Source organism: Canis aureus, chromosome 37 (genome assembly GCF_053574225.1).
Source record: "Canis aureus isolate CA01 chromosome 37, VMU_Caureus_v.1.0, whole genome shotgun sequence".
Taxonomy (NCBI): domain Eukaryota; kingdom Metazoa; phylum Chordata; class Mammalia; order Carnivora; family Canidae; genus Canis; species Canis aureus.
The window spans coordinates 10,953,730-10,971,375 of NC_135647.1; the positions used below are offsets into that span (position 1 = coordinate 10,953,730).

At 41.8% G+C, this 17,646-nt stretch overlaps 1 protein-coding gene and 1 pseudogene across 14 annotated transcripts in view; both read left to right on the plus strand.

Moving 5' to 3' along the window:
* ATXN1 (ataxin 1) overlaps positions 1 to 17,646 on the plus strand; it is a 412,684-nt gene that overhangs the window by 158,263 nt on the left and 236,775 nt on the right. For 12 of the 14 annotated variants that reach the window (XM_077886366.1, XM_077886353.1, XM_077886354.1 and 9 more), the window contains one exon: positions 132 to 260. The exons of the other annotated variants lie outside the window; for them this stretch is intronic. The gene's annotated coding sequence lies outside the window, so the exon portion shown is untranslated. The remainder of the gene's footprint in view (positions 1 to 131; positions 261 to 17,646) is intronic. 14 annotated transcript variants of the gene reach the window in all.
* Positions 12,129 to 12,621, plus strand: LOC144306609 (peptidyl-prolyl cis-trans isomerase A pseudogene; annotated as a pseudogene).

Genomic DNA, 17,646 nt, shown 5'->3' on the forward strand with positions numbered 1-17,646 from the left:
ATGTGTGCATGCTCGTGCCTATGAGAGAGAGATTATGCAAGTATGTTTCTCTTTTCCGTGACTTCAGCTAATGTGAATGAAGGGCACAGAAAGCTGCCTAACTCAGTAGGAAATTGTTTTTATAATTACAGGTCTAGGCATTTTACATTGAGTTTCTCTACTGCCACCCCTTCTACTCAAGCAAAATCTGTGTGGAAAGATCCGCTGGGAAGGAACTGACTGCTTATGTTTCTCCATTGTGATGAAAGCACATGGTACAGGTAAATATCTCCAAAATTTTTAACCAAAAATAACTCTCATTTAGTGTAACATTCCCAAAGTAGTTATGGGGATGTATCTGTATCTATTCTCACACACACGCAGACCCACAACATAAATACACATCTATAGGTTCGCATAGTCTCCAGCTATTTATTCTTTCTCTGTATTGTAAAAATAGAACCCTTGCATTTTTTGGGGGGAAAGAAAATAGCTTCTAATTATTTTGAGATCACTGATTAGGATGGATGATAAGGCACTGATAAGAAAGATAATTCCAATGATGGTGTTCAGAAATTCAGCTAGAGGGATCCCTGGGTGGCGCAGCAGTTTAGCGCCTGCCTTTGGCTCAGGGTGCGATCCTGGAGACCCGGGATCAAATCCCAGGTCGGGCTCCTGGTGCATGGAGCCTGCTCCTCCCTCTTCCTGTGTCTCTGCCTCTCTCTCTCTCTCTCTCTCTCTCGCTCTCTCTGTGACTATCATAAATAAATAATTTTTAAAAAATTATTAAAAAAAAAAGAAATTCAGCTAGAGAGACTACCATCACCTGGTATTAGGAAACAATACACTATATACTATTACCTCACTTTTTTGTTCCTCTTAAAAATGTAATAATGAACTTCTTTTCATACCAGCAGATATATATCTACAGCATTATTTTTAATGATTATATGTAGTAGAGCATTGAATGCATATCCTAAAATATATTAATTGATCCCCTCTGTTGGACATTTAAGGTATTTCTAATTTTTTGGCTTTTATGCTACCATGAATATTTTCTTTTTTTTTCATGAATATTTTCTTATAGCTTAATATTAGGTGCCGTTACTAGTGATTTCCTTGGGATACTTATCCCTTACCTGTAAATTGGAGAGTTTAAAAGTTTTCAAGGATTAAGACTTTCTGATACTTCCTCTTGCCAAATGACTTTCCAATAAAGTCATACCAGTTTATATTTCCAGAGGCACAGTATATGAGAGTACCTGTCTCCATACAGTTTTGCCAGTGCTGAGGAATTTTGAAAATAGAGTTCTGCCAATTGATTATAAGAAATGGTATCCTATGTGTTATTTTTTTGCAGGGAGCGATTTACTTGTAAATTTATAAATCATACTATTTTAAAGAGCTTTCCTCTAATAGACAGTAGCATGCTTAAAACTTACTAGTTTTTGACATTTGAAAAATAATACTTAAATCAATAAGGGAAGGGGTCCTAGGGAGTTTTAGGTTTTCCCCCTTTTTTTCAGCCAGGTATTTTTAGACAATCATGATATCACTGGATAGCAATACTTTGCAATGGAAAACACAGTTTTTCATTTCTTTTTTTTTTTTTTTTAAGATTTTATTTATTTATTCATGATAGTCACAGAGAGAGAGAGAGAGGCTCAGAGACACAGGCAGAGGGAGAAGCAGGCTCCGCGCACCGGGAGCCCGACGTGGGATTCGATCCCGGGTCTCCAGGATTGCGCCCTGGGCCAAAGGCAGGCGCCAAACCGCTGCGCCACCCAGGGATCCCCAGTTTTTCATTTCTTAATAAGAATAAAAGTATTTAATAGATGGCTCACATTAAACATGGATCTGAAATTATACTGAAATTAAAGCATATCTATGTGTGTATATCTATGCATATATGTGCCCATCTGACATTGGGAGCATGATTCAATATAATTATTGTAGCTCTATATGATTCAGAGGCTGTAGATCACCGTAGACAAGACTGCAGACTCCGGACTGCTTGGATTCAAATTCCAGCTTCGCTGTTTTCTTGGGGTGTGACGTTGGGCAAGTTACTTTACATCTTGAGTGTCTAAGATTATAAAATTTAGATAATAATGGTACCTATCTCATAGGGTGTTGTTGCAACAAAATATATATGAAATGTTGAAAATTATTTTTTCTTTTCCCAATTTCTTTTCATGCTCCTCTGGTATCTCCCCAAAATGTAATATATTTCTGAATGGCTTTAGTTTGAATTAATGAAGTCATTGCAGTCCTGCAAGTCAGAGAGACCCGCTCACCACAGAGCCGTGACATCTGTCACTGTGTGAGCGCAGGCTGCCTTGCTCCTGTGCTCCAGTGAGCACCTCAGGTCAGGCAAGCTTGCTGGCCTCTTTGAGCTGCACATGGAGAGTCTCTGTCTGACACTGTGCATGAGCTACCAGCTTCATCTCTTCCCCCATTATAAATAAGCTTCCTTCCCCTAATTAAATGAATGAGAAGGTAGAGTGAGAGACCCCCACCCCCCAGCTCTTAGGAAACATATGCTTCATCCCACATAAACACAGAAGGGAAACCTGTAGGATTGTGAGGTTCCTCAATCCTGTAGCTACATCAGACAGTTGAAAAATAGAAGGCAAAAGAGGCAAAGGATTATTTGGCATCCAAGGAGACACAAGGCAACTTGACAGGCTTCGGCTAATGCCTTTCACTGGCTACTCTGCAACCCTTGTGTCTGTCGCCACGCATTTGTTTTGGCCCACATTTACAGTCTAATTTGAACAGCTCTATATTTTTCAATAAAAGGAAAAACATCTGAATTCCTAATTAAGACAGTTTAGCTTAAGAATTCCTCTGTAATGGCTCATAAATTATTCCCCTATACATGATTGGAAGAGCGAGTAAGAAAATGAAACTCATATTTATACACATGCATGTGTTATTTTGATAAAATTAGTAAGTTCATAAAGAGAGAGAGGAAAGCAAATGTGTTGGCAAATAGAGGTCAGGAAAAGAGTTCATAATGTCCTGCCAGACTCCAGTGAGGCACCTCACGAGTGTAGGTAGGAAGGCTGGACGTCATGGTAGTGAGAACGGTAATAACAGTACCATATGGAACATTTGGTATTTGGATAGCACTTGGACTCCTCCTAAACTACAGAATCAATAGGAACTCAAACAGAGAGGAAGAAACAGTTCTCTTGCTGCAAATCACTGGCTGGTGTGCAGAAATGCAGACGTGTTGATTATCTAGGGCTTACCAGAATGAGTGTCTCTAGGGAGGCAGAAGAGTGGGGGAATATTTAACCATATGTAACTTTGCTGTGGCCTCACACCTGTGGTCCAGCACGTTTTGATTGTCTCCATAAGCAAACCAGTTTTGCAATCATGTAGGAAACCTGTCTGCAAGACCAGGCCAAAACCACTGTTGAAAACTCAATTCATAGAGTCCCGCGGGGCCTGTGGGGTGATTGGGACTCTGCTGGTGCAAAGGGGAAAGCATGGCTTTTGAATCATAAGAAGCTGAGACCATGCCTTTAAATTCTAACTCCATTCAGCCCTGTATTACCCATTTATTCATTCAGCAAATACCTCTTTTGGGGGCTACTATGTACTAGTACGGTTCTGGCATTAGAGATTTGGAATGGAACAAGACCTGCCCTAATGGAGTTCACATTTCAAAGGGAGATACAGTTGAGAGCATCATGACTTAGTTTGGAGGAACATGAAGCTGGACTCTGGGGCCTTCTTTGTTGTTGTTTTAAGATTTTATTTATTCATGAGAGATACAGAGAGAGAGGCAGAGACATAGGCAGAGGGAGAAGTAGGCTCCCTGCGGGGAACCCTAGGCAGGACTCGATCCCAGGAACACGGGATCATACCTGGAGCCAAAGGCAGACGCTAACCACGGAGCCACCCAGGCGCCCCATTCTGGACCATTCTAAAAGGAGGCAGAGAATGCATCTGAAATGAGAGAAACCAATGGAGAAAGACCCATTGATCTGAAAGGCGGAAAGAACCAGAGAACAGTTGGCAATTGGCGGTGAGGTTGTGCTTACTGATAGCAGGATGGGATTGGGAATGGAGTAGAAAGTGAAGAGAGGACAAGTGTGGAACTCTGCTTGGAGGCACATGGTCAAGGCCAGTAACATTCTGGCGGCTCTTCATCTCCACATAGGTGATCTAAATAGCGCCTGCTATTGGCAAGCCATATTTTAAGCAATTGTGAAATGAGTATGTTGTAGTCTGGGACAATATTAACGTGCTAGATAGAAGAGTGGGTGGCGCACGGTAGATGGTGGTACTTTCTTTGTTCAGCTGCCACCCAAAGAAGAATGGGGGTGATTGCTTCACCAGGACCTCTTTAGCTTATCCTAATTTTGATTAACTGCATCCCTTTTCTTACTTTATCCACTGTCGTTCATGTTACTGGGGGAGATTAAGTATATAATTATGTCTACCTTTTGTGCACAAGCATAATTAACTTCACTTGGTTAACTTTAAATGGGTATAAGTTCCAGATCAAAGTAGTCTCTCTGGTTGTCACAACTTGGCCTCTCCAGTTTTGGGTGCCATTCCACACTCTGCTTGTTTGTGGGATTGTGGTTCTTCTTACCTTCTTCCCATCTATTCGTGAAATAATAAAATACACTCAAAGGTTTCTTTTGTCTTCTTTGGCTTTCAGCATGGGTTTGGTAAAGGCTGCATTCCTGTCTTTGGATTGGTGGGTTCCTTTTTCTTTATTTTGTCTTTCTCTGGTCAACTGCTTCCTTCTGGGGCTCAAACCTCTACCACATACTTTACCTAAATGCTTTTTCTGTCTTTGACATGTCCAGTTTAAGTTGCTTATCCCACTGCCCAATCCAACCCAGCCAGCCATCCAACACGTGCATATACTGGGCATTGCAGCACACATTTCTGTGCTAAAGAAAACCCTATTGTTATTCATTAGGTATTTAAAATAGAGATCTCCTCAAAACTTACCTTTCAGTATAAATATGTTCTTCTGTTTTCCACTCTAGTTCCTGAAAAAAAAAAAAATCTCCATAATTCATAGCCAGTTTGGGGGAAGGTATTTATTTTGAAACACTTAATGATGTGTTTCATGGCAAAATGAAAAACATAGAGACAAAGACTCAAGAGTACATGGTGTTTTAGATGTAGGCATAGCTTTTCAGAACCATTTTGGAGTATATTAGAGTTTCTAAAATAATTTACCAGACTTCCATGTAAAACAGTTTATTCTTTGAAAGCTGTACAAATCATGTGATTTACTGTGTCGGTGTGCAGACATTCACATAGTTCTTTTACCTCGTAAAATAAAGTAGATTCTTGTGTCACCTGATGGAGGAAAACACATGAGAAAATAGTTGACACTGAAGCCTGCCATTTTGTTTTTGAACCCCTAAGGTGCAATGCTGAATTGCTTCTGTGTCCTCTGCTACACCGATGCTCTTTTTGATGTTGGCAGACTGTACTGGTCCTAGTGTAAGCAATGAGGAGAAGGAGAGATAGGAGAGGGTCGCTATCCTGTGGTACTTTCCAAATTAATGCTTTTTTTCCCCCTCTTAGAGTTTATCTGATGAGATGAAGCATTTAGCTATGTTTTCTAAATTGTAGAATGTTAGAAATCACAGCTTCTGACGGAGTATTTGGTGGTGGAAGGGAACGTGAAGGTCATTTAGACTCTGTGCCTCCCTAACTCAAGACCCCCTCCAATTTAGGTTTTCATTAAATGTTTTAGTAAAATTTGGGAAGGTAGTTTCTAGGGCCTGGTAGTTATATTTGGTCTTTGCACTTTTCTTTTCGGAAAGATCCTGTCTTCTCTATCTCTTTCTTTTGTTCTTTCAAGTGAGCACAGCAGGTCACTGTGAGGATTATATGCATTTAAACCCTTACACGTTCCCTGGCCCGACACTGTTTACTGCTACTATTTCTACTCTGCTTCTCCCTCTATTTACACTCTGGTTTCTTGCTCGTAGAGATCAACTTTAAATCCTGAGTATCTAACACAGATGAACGTTAACCAAACAGAACGAGAAATTTAATGCTATATCACATGCTTTAGAAGCTGGGGCTGTCTTTGGTCCCAGGGGCAGAGACGTGATCCTCTGAGCGTGTCTATGGCTGAACCCAAGTTCAGGAGGAAAGCCCTCGGCCTGGGGATCAGGGGGGCTTGGAACAAAGTACCCGCTTACTCTGTGCCTCCAAGTTTTATGTATGTAACGTGAATGGGTTATTATTCTCTGAGGCTTCAGCCCTTCTCAAAATGATCATCATCTTACATTCTAGATCTTGTAAGGCTTTGTAGTCCCTGTAGAAAAGAACCCGGGAAAAGCCCTAGTTGGCTTTTATGTCCTCTCTTGGTGCATTTGAGTGTATGTGTCAAGTGTTTCCTGCTACGTTCCCCCCTTCATGCTCAGGTGGAGCTGATGACCGGCTCCTCCAGTAATGGTGATAAGACAGGATAAAACAAAAACACTCGTTTCCTGCGTAAAGGCTTCCCCCCACCCCTCTCCAGATGCTTAACCCCTTAAGCTAGTGTTCAGATGGCGCAGAGGGAATATCACTTCACTTGCCACTGAAATACAGCCGTCTCTGGAGTGAAATTTGGCAGCTGAGTAATAGTCAAGCTGCAGTACTTATATGACAGTTTGGGGAAAGGAGCGAGACAGAAATAGCAGATTCCAAAATAATCCAATTAAAACAGCAGGAAAGCGGAGTTGGGCGGCAGGAAGGGAGGGGTGGTATGCCCGGAGTCTGATCATCCCTGCGGTTGAGAGTGTGGACTGCCGTTCCAGAAGCTCTAGGCTGACCACAGTGAAGCATCTCCTACACACGTGCCGAAGAGGGGTCTCGCCCAATGTCCCATTAAGCTGTCATCTGGGGATAGTCTCTCTCTCTCTCTCTCTCTCTCTCTCTTTTTCCTAGTGGTCTAATTATCAGGCTGTGTTGGCACATAAATAGATCTGTCTGTTTAGAGCTACTTTTTCCTTTTGCCTCCCGCGTAGGATTCTATCATGTTCAGTATTTATGACATCGGAATGTACTCTGCAGAGAAGTGGTTCCGTCCAAAGCACCTTTTGAATGGCTCAGGAAGAGCCGACAGCCCTTCTGCTTGATTCAAGGGTCTTCGTAATAACAGTGACCAGAAAGGAAAATTCAAGAAATGTGCATGCTAGACAAATGCGGTTGAATAAAAATGAAGAACTCTTCAGATTTTTCTGGACTGGAAGTAACCACTGTGATAGCTATTAGGATAAGAACGGTGCCTGGGTGGATCAGTGGGTTAAGCATCCTGACTCTTGGTTTCAGCTCAGGTCATGATCTCAGGGTCATGGTGTCGAGCCCCACGTCAGGCTCCCTGTTCAGCATGGAGTCCGCTTGACATTCTCTCTCTCCCTCTCCCTCTGCCCCTCCCGCTCATGATCTCTCTCTCTCTCTCTCCCTCTGAAGTAAATAAATATTTAAAGAACATGGAAGTAGCAGTGGTTAAAATTAAAAAATACTGAGCAATGTGTGCAAGAATAATAATTTTTAAAAAGCAAAGATTTGAGATGCCTGGGTGGCTCAGCGGTTGAGCATCTGCCTTCAGCTCAGGGCGTGATTCCGGGATCCTGGGATCGAGTTCCACATGGGCTCCCTGCATGGAGTCTGCTTCTCCTTCTACCTGTGTCTCTGCCTCTCTCTCTCGCTCTCTCTCTCTCTCTCTCATGAATAAATAAATAATGTCTTTAAAAAAAGCAAAGATTTGTCAACAGACATAATCATATCATTCGATAATAGGACATCAGATCTCTCAAAAGGGAGGTTTTGGGGAAAAAGGAAGCAGGTGCTAAGGAATGTGGGCATTTTAGTTTAACCAGAAAAGAGAGAACTTTAAAAAGAAATGCAGGCTTAAAGGGTTAGTTTCATTTAGAGGCATATACAGTCTTTAGGCAATAAGCAGAGTTTATATAGCCTACCACTATAAAAATGGAACGAATGAATTCAAGGAAAATAAAATTCATGTTATGGAAAAAATGATATTTGGTATCAGAAATTCTGATATGGAGTTTCAGTTGTGCAACTTATTGACTCTGTGACCACAGACAAATCACTTAAAATATGAGGGATTTTTTTTTTCTGTAATCTATGAAATGGAGATAATTGTATCTAACAGAGTGTTGTCAGGATCAAGTGAGGGGCACCTGGGTAGCTCATTTGGTTAAGCATCTGCCTTCGGCTCAGATCATGATCTCAGCATCCTGGGATCAAGCCCCACATCAGGCCCCCTGCTTGTCTGCTTCTCTCTCTACCCCTACTGCCACTTATGTGTTCGCTCTCTCTCAAATAAAGAAAATCTTTTTTTAAAAAAAATCAAGTGAGGTACTGAATAAACAATGTTCCGTGAACTCTGATATCCACTCCCTGCTATTTCTGTCAATATGCACCGTGCTTACTGTATGGGAAGGTGTCAGGGGCAGTGATCACCTGTGATCATACCCATGGAGAATCAGTCACGGACAGGAAAAATCTGTGAAAAAATTTTAAAATATTCATGAATTTTTTTTTCCTGCTCCTCATTTTTCTGGCCCAGAAATTCTTCTGTTTGTATGGGATTTTTTCCAAAAATTTCCCAGTGGGTTCTGTAACAGAATTGTCTACTCTCTATTGAGCTATACACCACATCATTTTATAATATGATTTATATTATATGTAATAATATAATTTATAATATAATTTTTTTTCTCTGAGTAAGTGTTGAATAACTGTCTAACAAAAAAGAATGCTCTCTTGTTTCATTTAATAATCCTCCTTTCGGGAGGTCTGGGTAGAGACAGGAAGAGTCTGTGGGTTAGGAACAAGAGGAAGATAAGTAGGATGCTGAAGGATGAAGACTTCAAGTAGGCAAGGTGAAGTAAATCTAGTAAATCCTCACAAAAAAGTGTGGGCTGGCGCGCTGAACTTCCCCTTATGCGGCAGCCCATGTGTCTCATTGGCTTCTGTCTCCTAATCACAGATGCCATGAAGTGTCTTCTTGGCTTTTTTTTTTTAAAGCTTTCTATCTTAATCTCCTACCAAAGGTAACAAAAGGAAATCCACTGGATTGCATGCCGTTGTGTGTATTTACAGACTCATCAGGCAGTGCAGCAAGCTAGATTTCTAAGTGGATATGAACATGGGGATGAATCTGCATGCATATGGGCATATTTGTGTGCACACCGTGAATATGTGGGCATTTGTGGGGCTAGCCACAGACGCAACACATATGTGCATCTGTTGTGTACACCCTAACATGGAAAGGACACACTGACAATAATTAGAAAGGGTGATAGGAAACCGGGAAAGTAAAATTCCTCTCTGCAGCATTTACTGTTGCAACCAAAGTGCATGATGTAACATTGGGTGTGCAGGAGAGCATTTGCTTATTCATCATTTAGAACAATAGTAGGAGTTAAATATTAACAGGTTTAAGTGTCAAGAACTGTCTAAAAATACAAAATCTCTATTGTGTGCAGCTCTTGCAATATGGCAGGGTATTTTTGTATTTTAGATGTGTCTCTGCTTGCTTGGAGTTCAAAATGCTTTGGATAAAGAATGTTACAGAGTGTAAATTGTGACAGAAAATGTGCCCTGTTTGTTTGTTATTCCTGAGGATATTTGCAGGTCTGAACTATCACATGCAGAAAAGAACAGCTTTGTTCGAAAAATACAGTAGGAGCAGTACAAGAAAATTGAATTAAGTACAGAAACTTGGGGAGTCCATCTTTGATTGATGATACTTCTTATTTGCTCTTCATTATTCCCTGTGAAGACATAAAAACTATGAAATTGGATTTGGAAACTGGATTAAGACAAATGGCTCCTTAGATTTTTTTTTACCTTAGCTCTTTCCAATTTTCTTCCTAAAGCATATAGTCACTATATAAAGAGTCTGTGTTTACTACATTAAATCTTCCTAAAACGCGTGCTGTTGAGGTTTGATTTTAAGAATTAGTTTAGAAGATGCAGAGGCAGGCTCTACCTGTTAACTGTGTTATAGTATTTGTCTCTAGATATTTTATATGCCCACTTATTTTTATTATTTTATAGAGCAATGGAGTAAAAAGGGCACAGACCACTGTTTTTCTTAAGAAAATTTCTTCTGCCTATCACCCTACTCTCCTTTTTTCCAGGTAAAATTTACTATATTCCCTTTGAGCTATCACTCTACTCTTCCAAATACTTTTATCAAGGATTTGTAGATACACACGAGTCTCTGTTAACTAGACTGCAAACCCCCTTGAAGGAAGGAATTGTTTTATTTGTTGTAGTAACTCTGGCACCTAACAAGGCCTTGAACATTACTTATCAAATGACGAGTTAATCAATCAATCAATGAATCAGACACCTACTGTGTCCCTGTCATTGTCTTAGACACGTGGGAAAATGTATAAAACGTGGTCATCTCAACTCTGACACAGCATAAAATCTAGCTGGAGGTTAGAACAGCTTGTGTGATGAAAAAATAGTGGATTAGATACCAAAGAATAAAATAAATCTCCATGAGTCCAAAGTACATAAATAATTGAATAAATAAGTAGGGCAAAAGAATTCTCCTTATGGAAGAATTCCAATAAATAAATAAATGAGAGGTATCATTTAGAACCCATAGCGGTGAGGCATCATTTAGAACCCATAGCAATGGATGCCACAAGAAGGTTCCACCAGTGAATGCTAGAATTGGTGGGCAAAAGATTAGGTAGAAACAGGATATTTGTGGAATTTTAAAGTATCTACCTCTAAAATATTTAGTAATTACAAAAAGAAATATGTAACTCTATCTGGATAATCCCGATAGACTTGCAGACTCGCCTTGACTGATCAAGTTTTAGCATTAATACATATTGACATTGTGTGGCCCTTCATAGGAAATGCTGAGAAGGAGGCACTGTTGCTGTGCTCTTCTTCCCACTCATGTGTAATCCCACTCTCATCAAGAGAAAATAGCCAACCCAAGTTGACGAACATTCCAGAAAACAGCCAACTGACAAGTACTCTTCGAAAGTGTCATGGTCTTAAAGATAAGGAAGGATAGAGGTACTGCACAGATTGGAAGAGACTAAAGGGACAGAATGTGTTCATGTCTTGTGAAAACCTAGATTGGCTTCCAGAGCAGAAAAAGGACATGTGGAAAAACTGGTGAAATCCTAATAAATTCCACGATTTTGTTGGTAGTGTTGGCCAAGCTTAACTTTCTAGTTTTGATCATTGTCCCATGATTATGTAAGACTTGAACATAAAGGAAAGCCGGGTGCTGGGACAAGGCAACCCAGTACTATTTTTGCAACAGTCTTTAAATCTAAAGTTATGAAAATCTAGCTGAGGACATAATACCAACCCCCAGGAGGCATTTATGGAGCAATATATGACAAAATATGACCGAGAATTTGCAGTGGGCAGGGGAGCAAGTGTGAGTCAGTGAGTGCTGAGAGGAAAGGAGGATGGCTGGGGTTGTGTAGATGTAAGGATGAGTTTCATAGGAGAAGTACCTTGAAAGGAGATATAGAGATGATGGGTGGGACAAACAGGAGTCGGTCTGGGAGTGCCTGGGGTGCTCACTCAGTTGAGCATCCAACTCCTGATTTCTTTGGCTCAGGTCATGATCTCAGGGTCGTGAGACCAAGCCCCACGTTGGACTCTGTGCTCAGCAGGGAGTCTGCTTGAGATTCTCTCTCCCTCTCCCCCTCCCTCTCTGCATGTGCACACGCTCTCTCTCAAATAAATAAAAATAAATCTTAAAAATAAAAAGCAAAACAGGGATGGATCTAGGAGCAAGGACAGCAGCAATGAAGGCTCAAGGGAGGGGGGGCGGCAGATGACCTGCGTGGGATAGGTGAAGAGGCTGGCCAAGGGATGTGTGCATTGCTGCTGAAGATCAGTATGAAAGGAAGCTGGGCCCCTGTGGGGAGCACAGAGTAGAGGACCATTAAAATATGGCATTGGAGTTTGCAATTCATGGGGCAGTTGACACAATTACAAATTCTTGCTCAAGGAAGTGACACAGTGAGATGATGGCACATATGTAAAATCGGTGAAAGGATATCCAGGTGGCTGGGACTTGGGAAAATGGGAGCAGGTGAGTTAGGAGTTAGAAATAGGTCCTGGGGCCTCAAAGACGCCACCCAGCAATGGCCAGTCCCACTGTTTTCCCACATTGCAGTGGACAGTGAGCCCTTGGGCTGCATCTCCTTTGAGCTGTTGGCAGACAGAGTTCCAGAGACAGCAGAGAATTTTCCTGCCCTGAGCACTGGGGAGAAAGGATTCGGTTATAAAGGTTCTTGCTTTCACAGGATTATTCTGGGATTTCTGTGCCAGGGGTGGTGACTTCACTTGCCATAATGGCACTGGCAGCCGGTCCATCTGCAGGGTGAAAGCTGCTGATGAGAATTTCATCCTGAAGCACACGGGTCCTGGCATCTTGTCCATGTTAAATGCTGGACCCAAGACAAATGGTTCCAGGTTTTTCATCTGTACTGCCAAGCCTGAGTGGTTGGATGGAAAGCGTGTGGTCTTTGGCGAGGTGAGAGAGGGTGTGAATATTGTGGAAGCTGTGGTGCTCTTTGGGTCCAGGAATGGCAAGACCAGCAAAAGATTATCATTGCTGACTGTGGACAAATCTAACAAATTTAACTTGCATTTTATCTTAACTACCCAACCATTCCTTCTGTAGCTCAGGAGAGCATCCCATCACCCTCCGCTCTCTGCTCAAAATGTCCTATAATCTTTGTGTTCTCACTGCAGTTCTATGGATCCATATTTCCCTCACTCCCCTGCAAGTCTAGCTGGATTACAGAGTTAAATTTATGATAACGAAATAAAAAGTAAACAGCAACAGACCTGTTCTTTCAAGAGGCCATGAGAAGCTAAGGTCATGAGAGGCCTGAGGTGGGGAGTCAGAAAAAGAAGCAGCAGCATATCTAAAAGCATCTGAAGAGGTAGACTTCTACAACTTAGTGATGGGTGGATGTAGGGCATGAAGAAGGAAGAGGCAAAGACAGTTCTTGGGTCAAGCTCACAGGACAGACGGGTGATGCGGGTGTCCATAATTGAAATAATTCATTCAACAGATACTTGAGTGCCTACGCTGAGGAATTATGTAGTCTAGGCAAAGAAGGAGGATGAAGAAACATGTAACTGTACTGTCTGCCTATGAAACATGGGCAGCAAAGCCCATGGCTTGAGCTGGACTGAATGGCTTCATAGATGACTAGCTCAGACCCTCCTGCTGGGGGGCGTGGGTGGTCCCTGTCCTCCAAATAAAGAGAAGGAAGGGAATTGAGGGAGTTTATCTCTTCCTAACAGCAGCCATGAGCAGTGTTTGGATATTTTTTTCAAGTTGGCATTTCTCTATGCTTAATAAAGATGTCTAGCCTACTGTTCAGAGTCTACTCACCAAAAAAACCTATTAAATCATAATTCTGCCAAGATCGAGATCTCTGGATTCCAACAGCTCCAAACACAAAAGTTAAAATACCATAAAAACACAAGGAACTTTATAGAAGAAATAGAAAAAGAGGTTCGTGCGCTGAAGTTTTGAGCTCCCAATCTTTAGGCACTATGTCTTTTGAATTTGTTTTATACAGTGGGGCCCACTGAGCAGACCCTCCGTTAATGTTCTTCTGGACAAATGTGGCTGTGCTCATCTTCTCTGTAGCTTGTCCCTTCTCTCTGCTACTTAGAAAAGGGTTTCTGTATCTTTTATTCCTTTGTTTTCATCATTTATTTCATAATTTTCTACTTAGACCTCAAGGATGACTCTGTAAAGGGATTGTGTGTGTGTGTGTGTGTGTGTGTGTGTGTGTATTTATCTCTGCAACAAGCTGGTAGCCTCTTCATCAGCATTTATGAGCTGTGATCCCACACAGTCAGAATTAGTCTTGGGGCTTGATTACCGGCAAGGTAGGGGCAGAAGAGTGGGTGTATTCACTTTGTACATACTTGGACATACGCATTTGATTGTGGCTGGTGGTAATTGGATTTGTGGTTTAAAGGTCTTTGAAAGTCTCTGAAGATTTCCATTCCTCTTACAATCAACATTTTAAGTTATGTTTCTTAAAAACTGAGTTCTTACCCCCTTTTTTGATATCAATCAATGCTTAGACAAAAATAGATAATAAATAGACATTTTGTTGAGAATAGGAAACCGAAGAGCAAGTTAACCTCTTTCATGGTTAACTGTAAATGGAAATTACTTGGTATTCTTACAAGTGTGAAATTGGGGTGGTGCTGATTCTAGTCCAGAATGAAGCATTTTGTGTCACCTTTGCAACCTGTAAACTTAAGTTCCAAATCTCTTCTTAACGATGAGAACTCTCCATGAAATATGAAGTGCCTACGGTGTATTTAAAACCTGGTCTAAAATGGCAGTGTGTTTCATAATGCAAATAGATGTTTTGTGTAGAATGTAAAAGGAAATGACATTGGCATTGCAGCGTGGACATTATCAGTGGCGCTCTATGAAGTGACCACAAGGTCCCCTCTATGGGCCTCTATGGAAGCACATATGTTCAAAGTAGGAGGATAAAGAATCTTTTTATGGTCTTTGTATGTATGGTCTTCGGTCTTGTTCTTAGGGAACAGAGTTCTAAATTGTAATTATAGTCAATGGTTCTGTATAAAGGTTCCATATAAACTTTGTCCAAAGGTTCTTTCCACAAAGCTATATATGCCGGTCAGCCCATATCAGAGTGCCCTCCCAGAGTGCCCGATGGGTTTGAGTAGAGCACATTTCCTACAGCGGGTGTCCACTCTTCTTTTGGTGGTGGAAGTGGGAGTCATATGTTGAACTTCGGGAAAACATTTTGGACTTATTTTCAAAAAGTTGCAAGGTGAAGGCAAGCAGAATCCCTGCTCTGGAAACTTCAGCAGAGCCCCATAGAGACTGAGAAACCTATCAGTGATTCTTTGTCATAGAGTTCATACAAATGTATTATGCAGGTTAATTCTCTCTCTTTCTTTTTTAGAGAGAGATAGAGAGAGAGAGAGAGAGAGAATGAGTAGGGAGGGTTGGGGCAGAGGGAGAGAGGATCTTAAGCAGGCTCTGTGCCCAGCGTGGAGCCCAGTGCAGGGCTCGATCATGACCTGAGCTGAGACTGAGACTCCAAGGCTTAACCAACTAAGTCACTCAGGTGCCCCTCTACCCTCTACAGGTTAATTCTTTTATTTTTTAGGATGCCACATAGGAAGTGAATGGTCATTTAACCTAGTGGACCTTTCAGAAATGCAACAAAGGGATGAGGGTGGGAGAGTGCCAGAAAACTGCCGTGGAAGAAGCAAGGATAGAAAGCCAAGTTTTAGGAATGAGCAAAATCTAAGTTCTGTCTTAATTTAGACTTTGTACCGTACCTTGTAACATTCAAAAACGTAATAAGGGGGATACTTACAGAGCAAGAGGTGGGCGTGGTTACAGACTCCTTCCCTTCTTCACCATCATCTTCTCTTCTTCTCTTCGCCATTAAAAGTATACTGAATGAATAAGAATGAAGTGAGCAAATTCTTTTAACAACGTTCACGTGACGTTACTTCTGTGAAATTTGTCATAACAATCATAGAATCCTAGTTTTCTTATCCAGTGCACATACTTTTGTGACTCTAACCTCATTATGAAATCTGCAAAATAATAGGAAAAAGACTTCTCAAGGAGAAGAATGACTGATGAATGGCCCTACACTTGATGCTGTGGATGAGGCCCTGAGATGGGCACCGAGAGTAAGATTAATGATGTAATGAGTATACTTACCCAGTTCCCCCAAGTAGATTAAAAGGAATAAGGGGGCCTTTTAGTGTCAAATATATTGACCACAGTGAAGGAAGTGGAAAAATTAGAAGCATCATAAAATCTCAGCAGTGTGGGGCCATTCATTTTAAGAGGCAAACCAACCTCGTGGATTATTCAGGGTAGGTGAACATAAAGGACCTTCTTCTGAGATGCAACAAAGAGGAGGAGGCACAGAAAACAAGGATGGTGCTTTAAGAACCCCGTACCCACCCCCCCTCATTAGAGTTAACTTTCAGGAATCTCAGTTGGGGGTGGAGGTATCCACATGTGGAGATGCCCAGACCGAGAGTCCTTCCATTTCATGGCTCAGCCATTCGTGAGGTCCCTGGGAGACCTGGAGTTTCCTCTACAGCAGTTTGGCCAGCAGTTGGGGGGGAGAGAGAGAGAGTGAAAGATCTCACTGGAGACTTACTAATGGAAGAGGCATGCATCAATCTTTCATGTGCCCTTGGCCAGATTTAGTCACACGGACATACCTAACAGCTGGGAAAGATGGGATGTGCCCACCTTTATGCCCATGGGGACAAGGACTCTGGTCTGTGGAACACTAACCAGCCTCTGCCTGATAAAGCCTAATGTCAGCCTTTACCTCCATCCCAGCCACACCCTGGGGACATACCTGGTTGAGTACGCAGTGATTTGCAGGACACCACACCTCTGTCCTAGGAAAATCAGGAGCCCACTGAGTCAGTGTGTCAGGACTCTGGGTCCTTCAGACCATCTTCCTCTGAACACCCATCCCCTGATATTATCTTCAGTGGGGAAGAAAAGAGGAAGCAATCATGTGCGGCTCCACATGGAACGGCAGGGAACCTTCTAAATACCACCACCAGGAGATGGCACCCCCACCACCATCCCGGGGTTTCATCTCTGCCAGTTGGTGAGGAAACTGCTTCTTACGTTCTTTGAATTGCCACTTCCTGGGTCCTTTTCCTGTTAACTGAATTCCAAAGGAATCCCCAAAATTATCCCAGTCCTTCCAAATGTCTCATTACCTGCGTTCTGTACTCAGGGTTCAGTTGTATCCTCATTCCAGTCTCCCAAGATTTTCTCTCCCACCAACTCTGAAACAAGTGTTTACTGAACTGAACTATCTGGAAGCTTTTGATTGTCAGATATCTGAGCACAAGAAGGGGAGTTTGGGGAAGGGGGTTGAGGGTTAGCTCTACAAAATTATTTGGTGCTCTATTCCATGAGTTGGGATGCAGTATTTTGATGGGGGGATTGGTGTGGAATACAAGTTGGGGCAAGAGAGAGTCTGTAAAGAGAGGCAGGCAGATGCCAGAAAAAACTTGGGAAGTTCCAGGTGGGGAAGAAGGAACCTTCCTCTCCCTGACCTCCTCTTGATTTCTGCCCCTACTCAACATAGGGACAGCTTACTTGAGAGCTGTCAGGACTAGAATTTGTCGACATTATGGGCTTAATAGCTCTTGTTTGCCTTCTGACAAAACCGAGCACTATTTATAAATGTCGTTTCTCTGAGAAAATGGGATTGGAGTTCTAAACAACTGACTTACAAATGCACTTTCTGTGCACAGATCATTCATAAATTGAGGACTCCCTGTACTGGGCTTGTAACCCAGAGATAACATTTATCTGTGCTTTATCAGTATGGGCTTGTCAAGTTAACTTATGTTTACTCTTTTCTGCATTCATTTTGATGATAGCCTTGCTCTTAAAATTTAATACTGTCTTTATGTTTGGAGAAACATTTCCTTTGGAGGTGCCTCAAATATTCTCGTGAATTGGAATAGCGATTTTATTTTATCTACCAATTTATCTTCAGTACGATTCATGGCTATGAAAACCTTTTGCGCGGGGAGTCTGTAAATTGTAGAAAAATTGAGAACCATTTAAAGGAAGTGGGG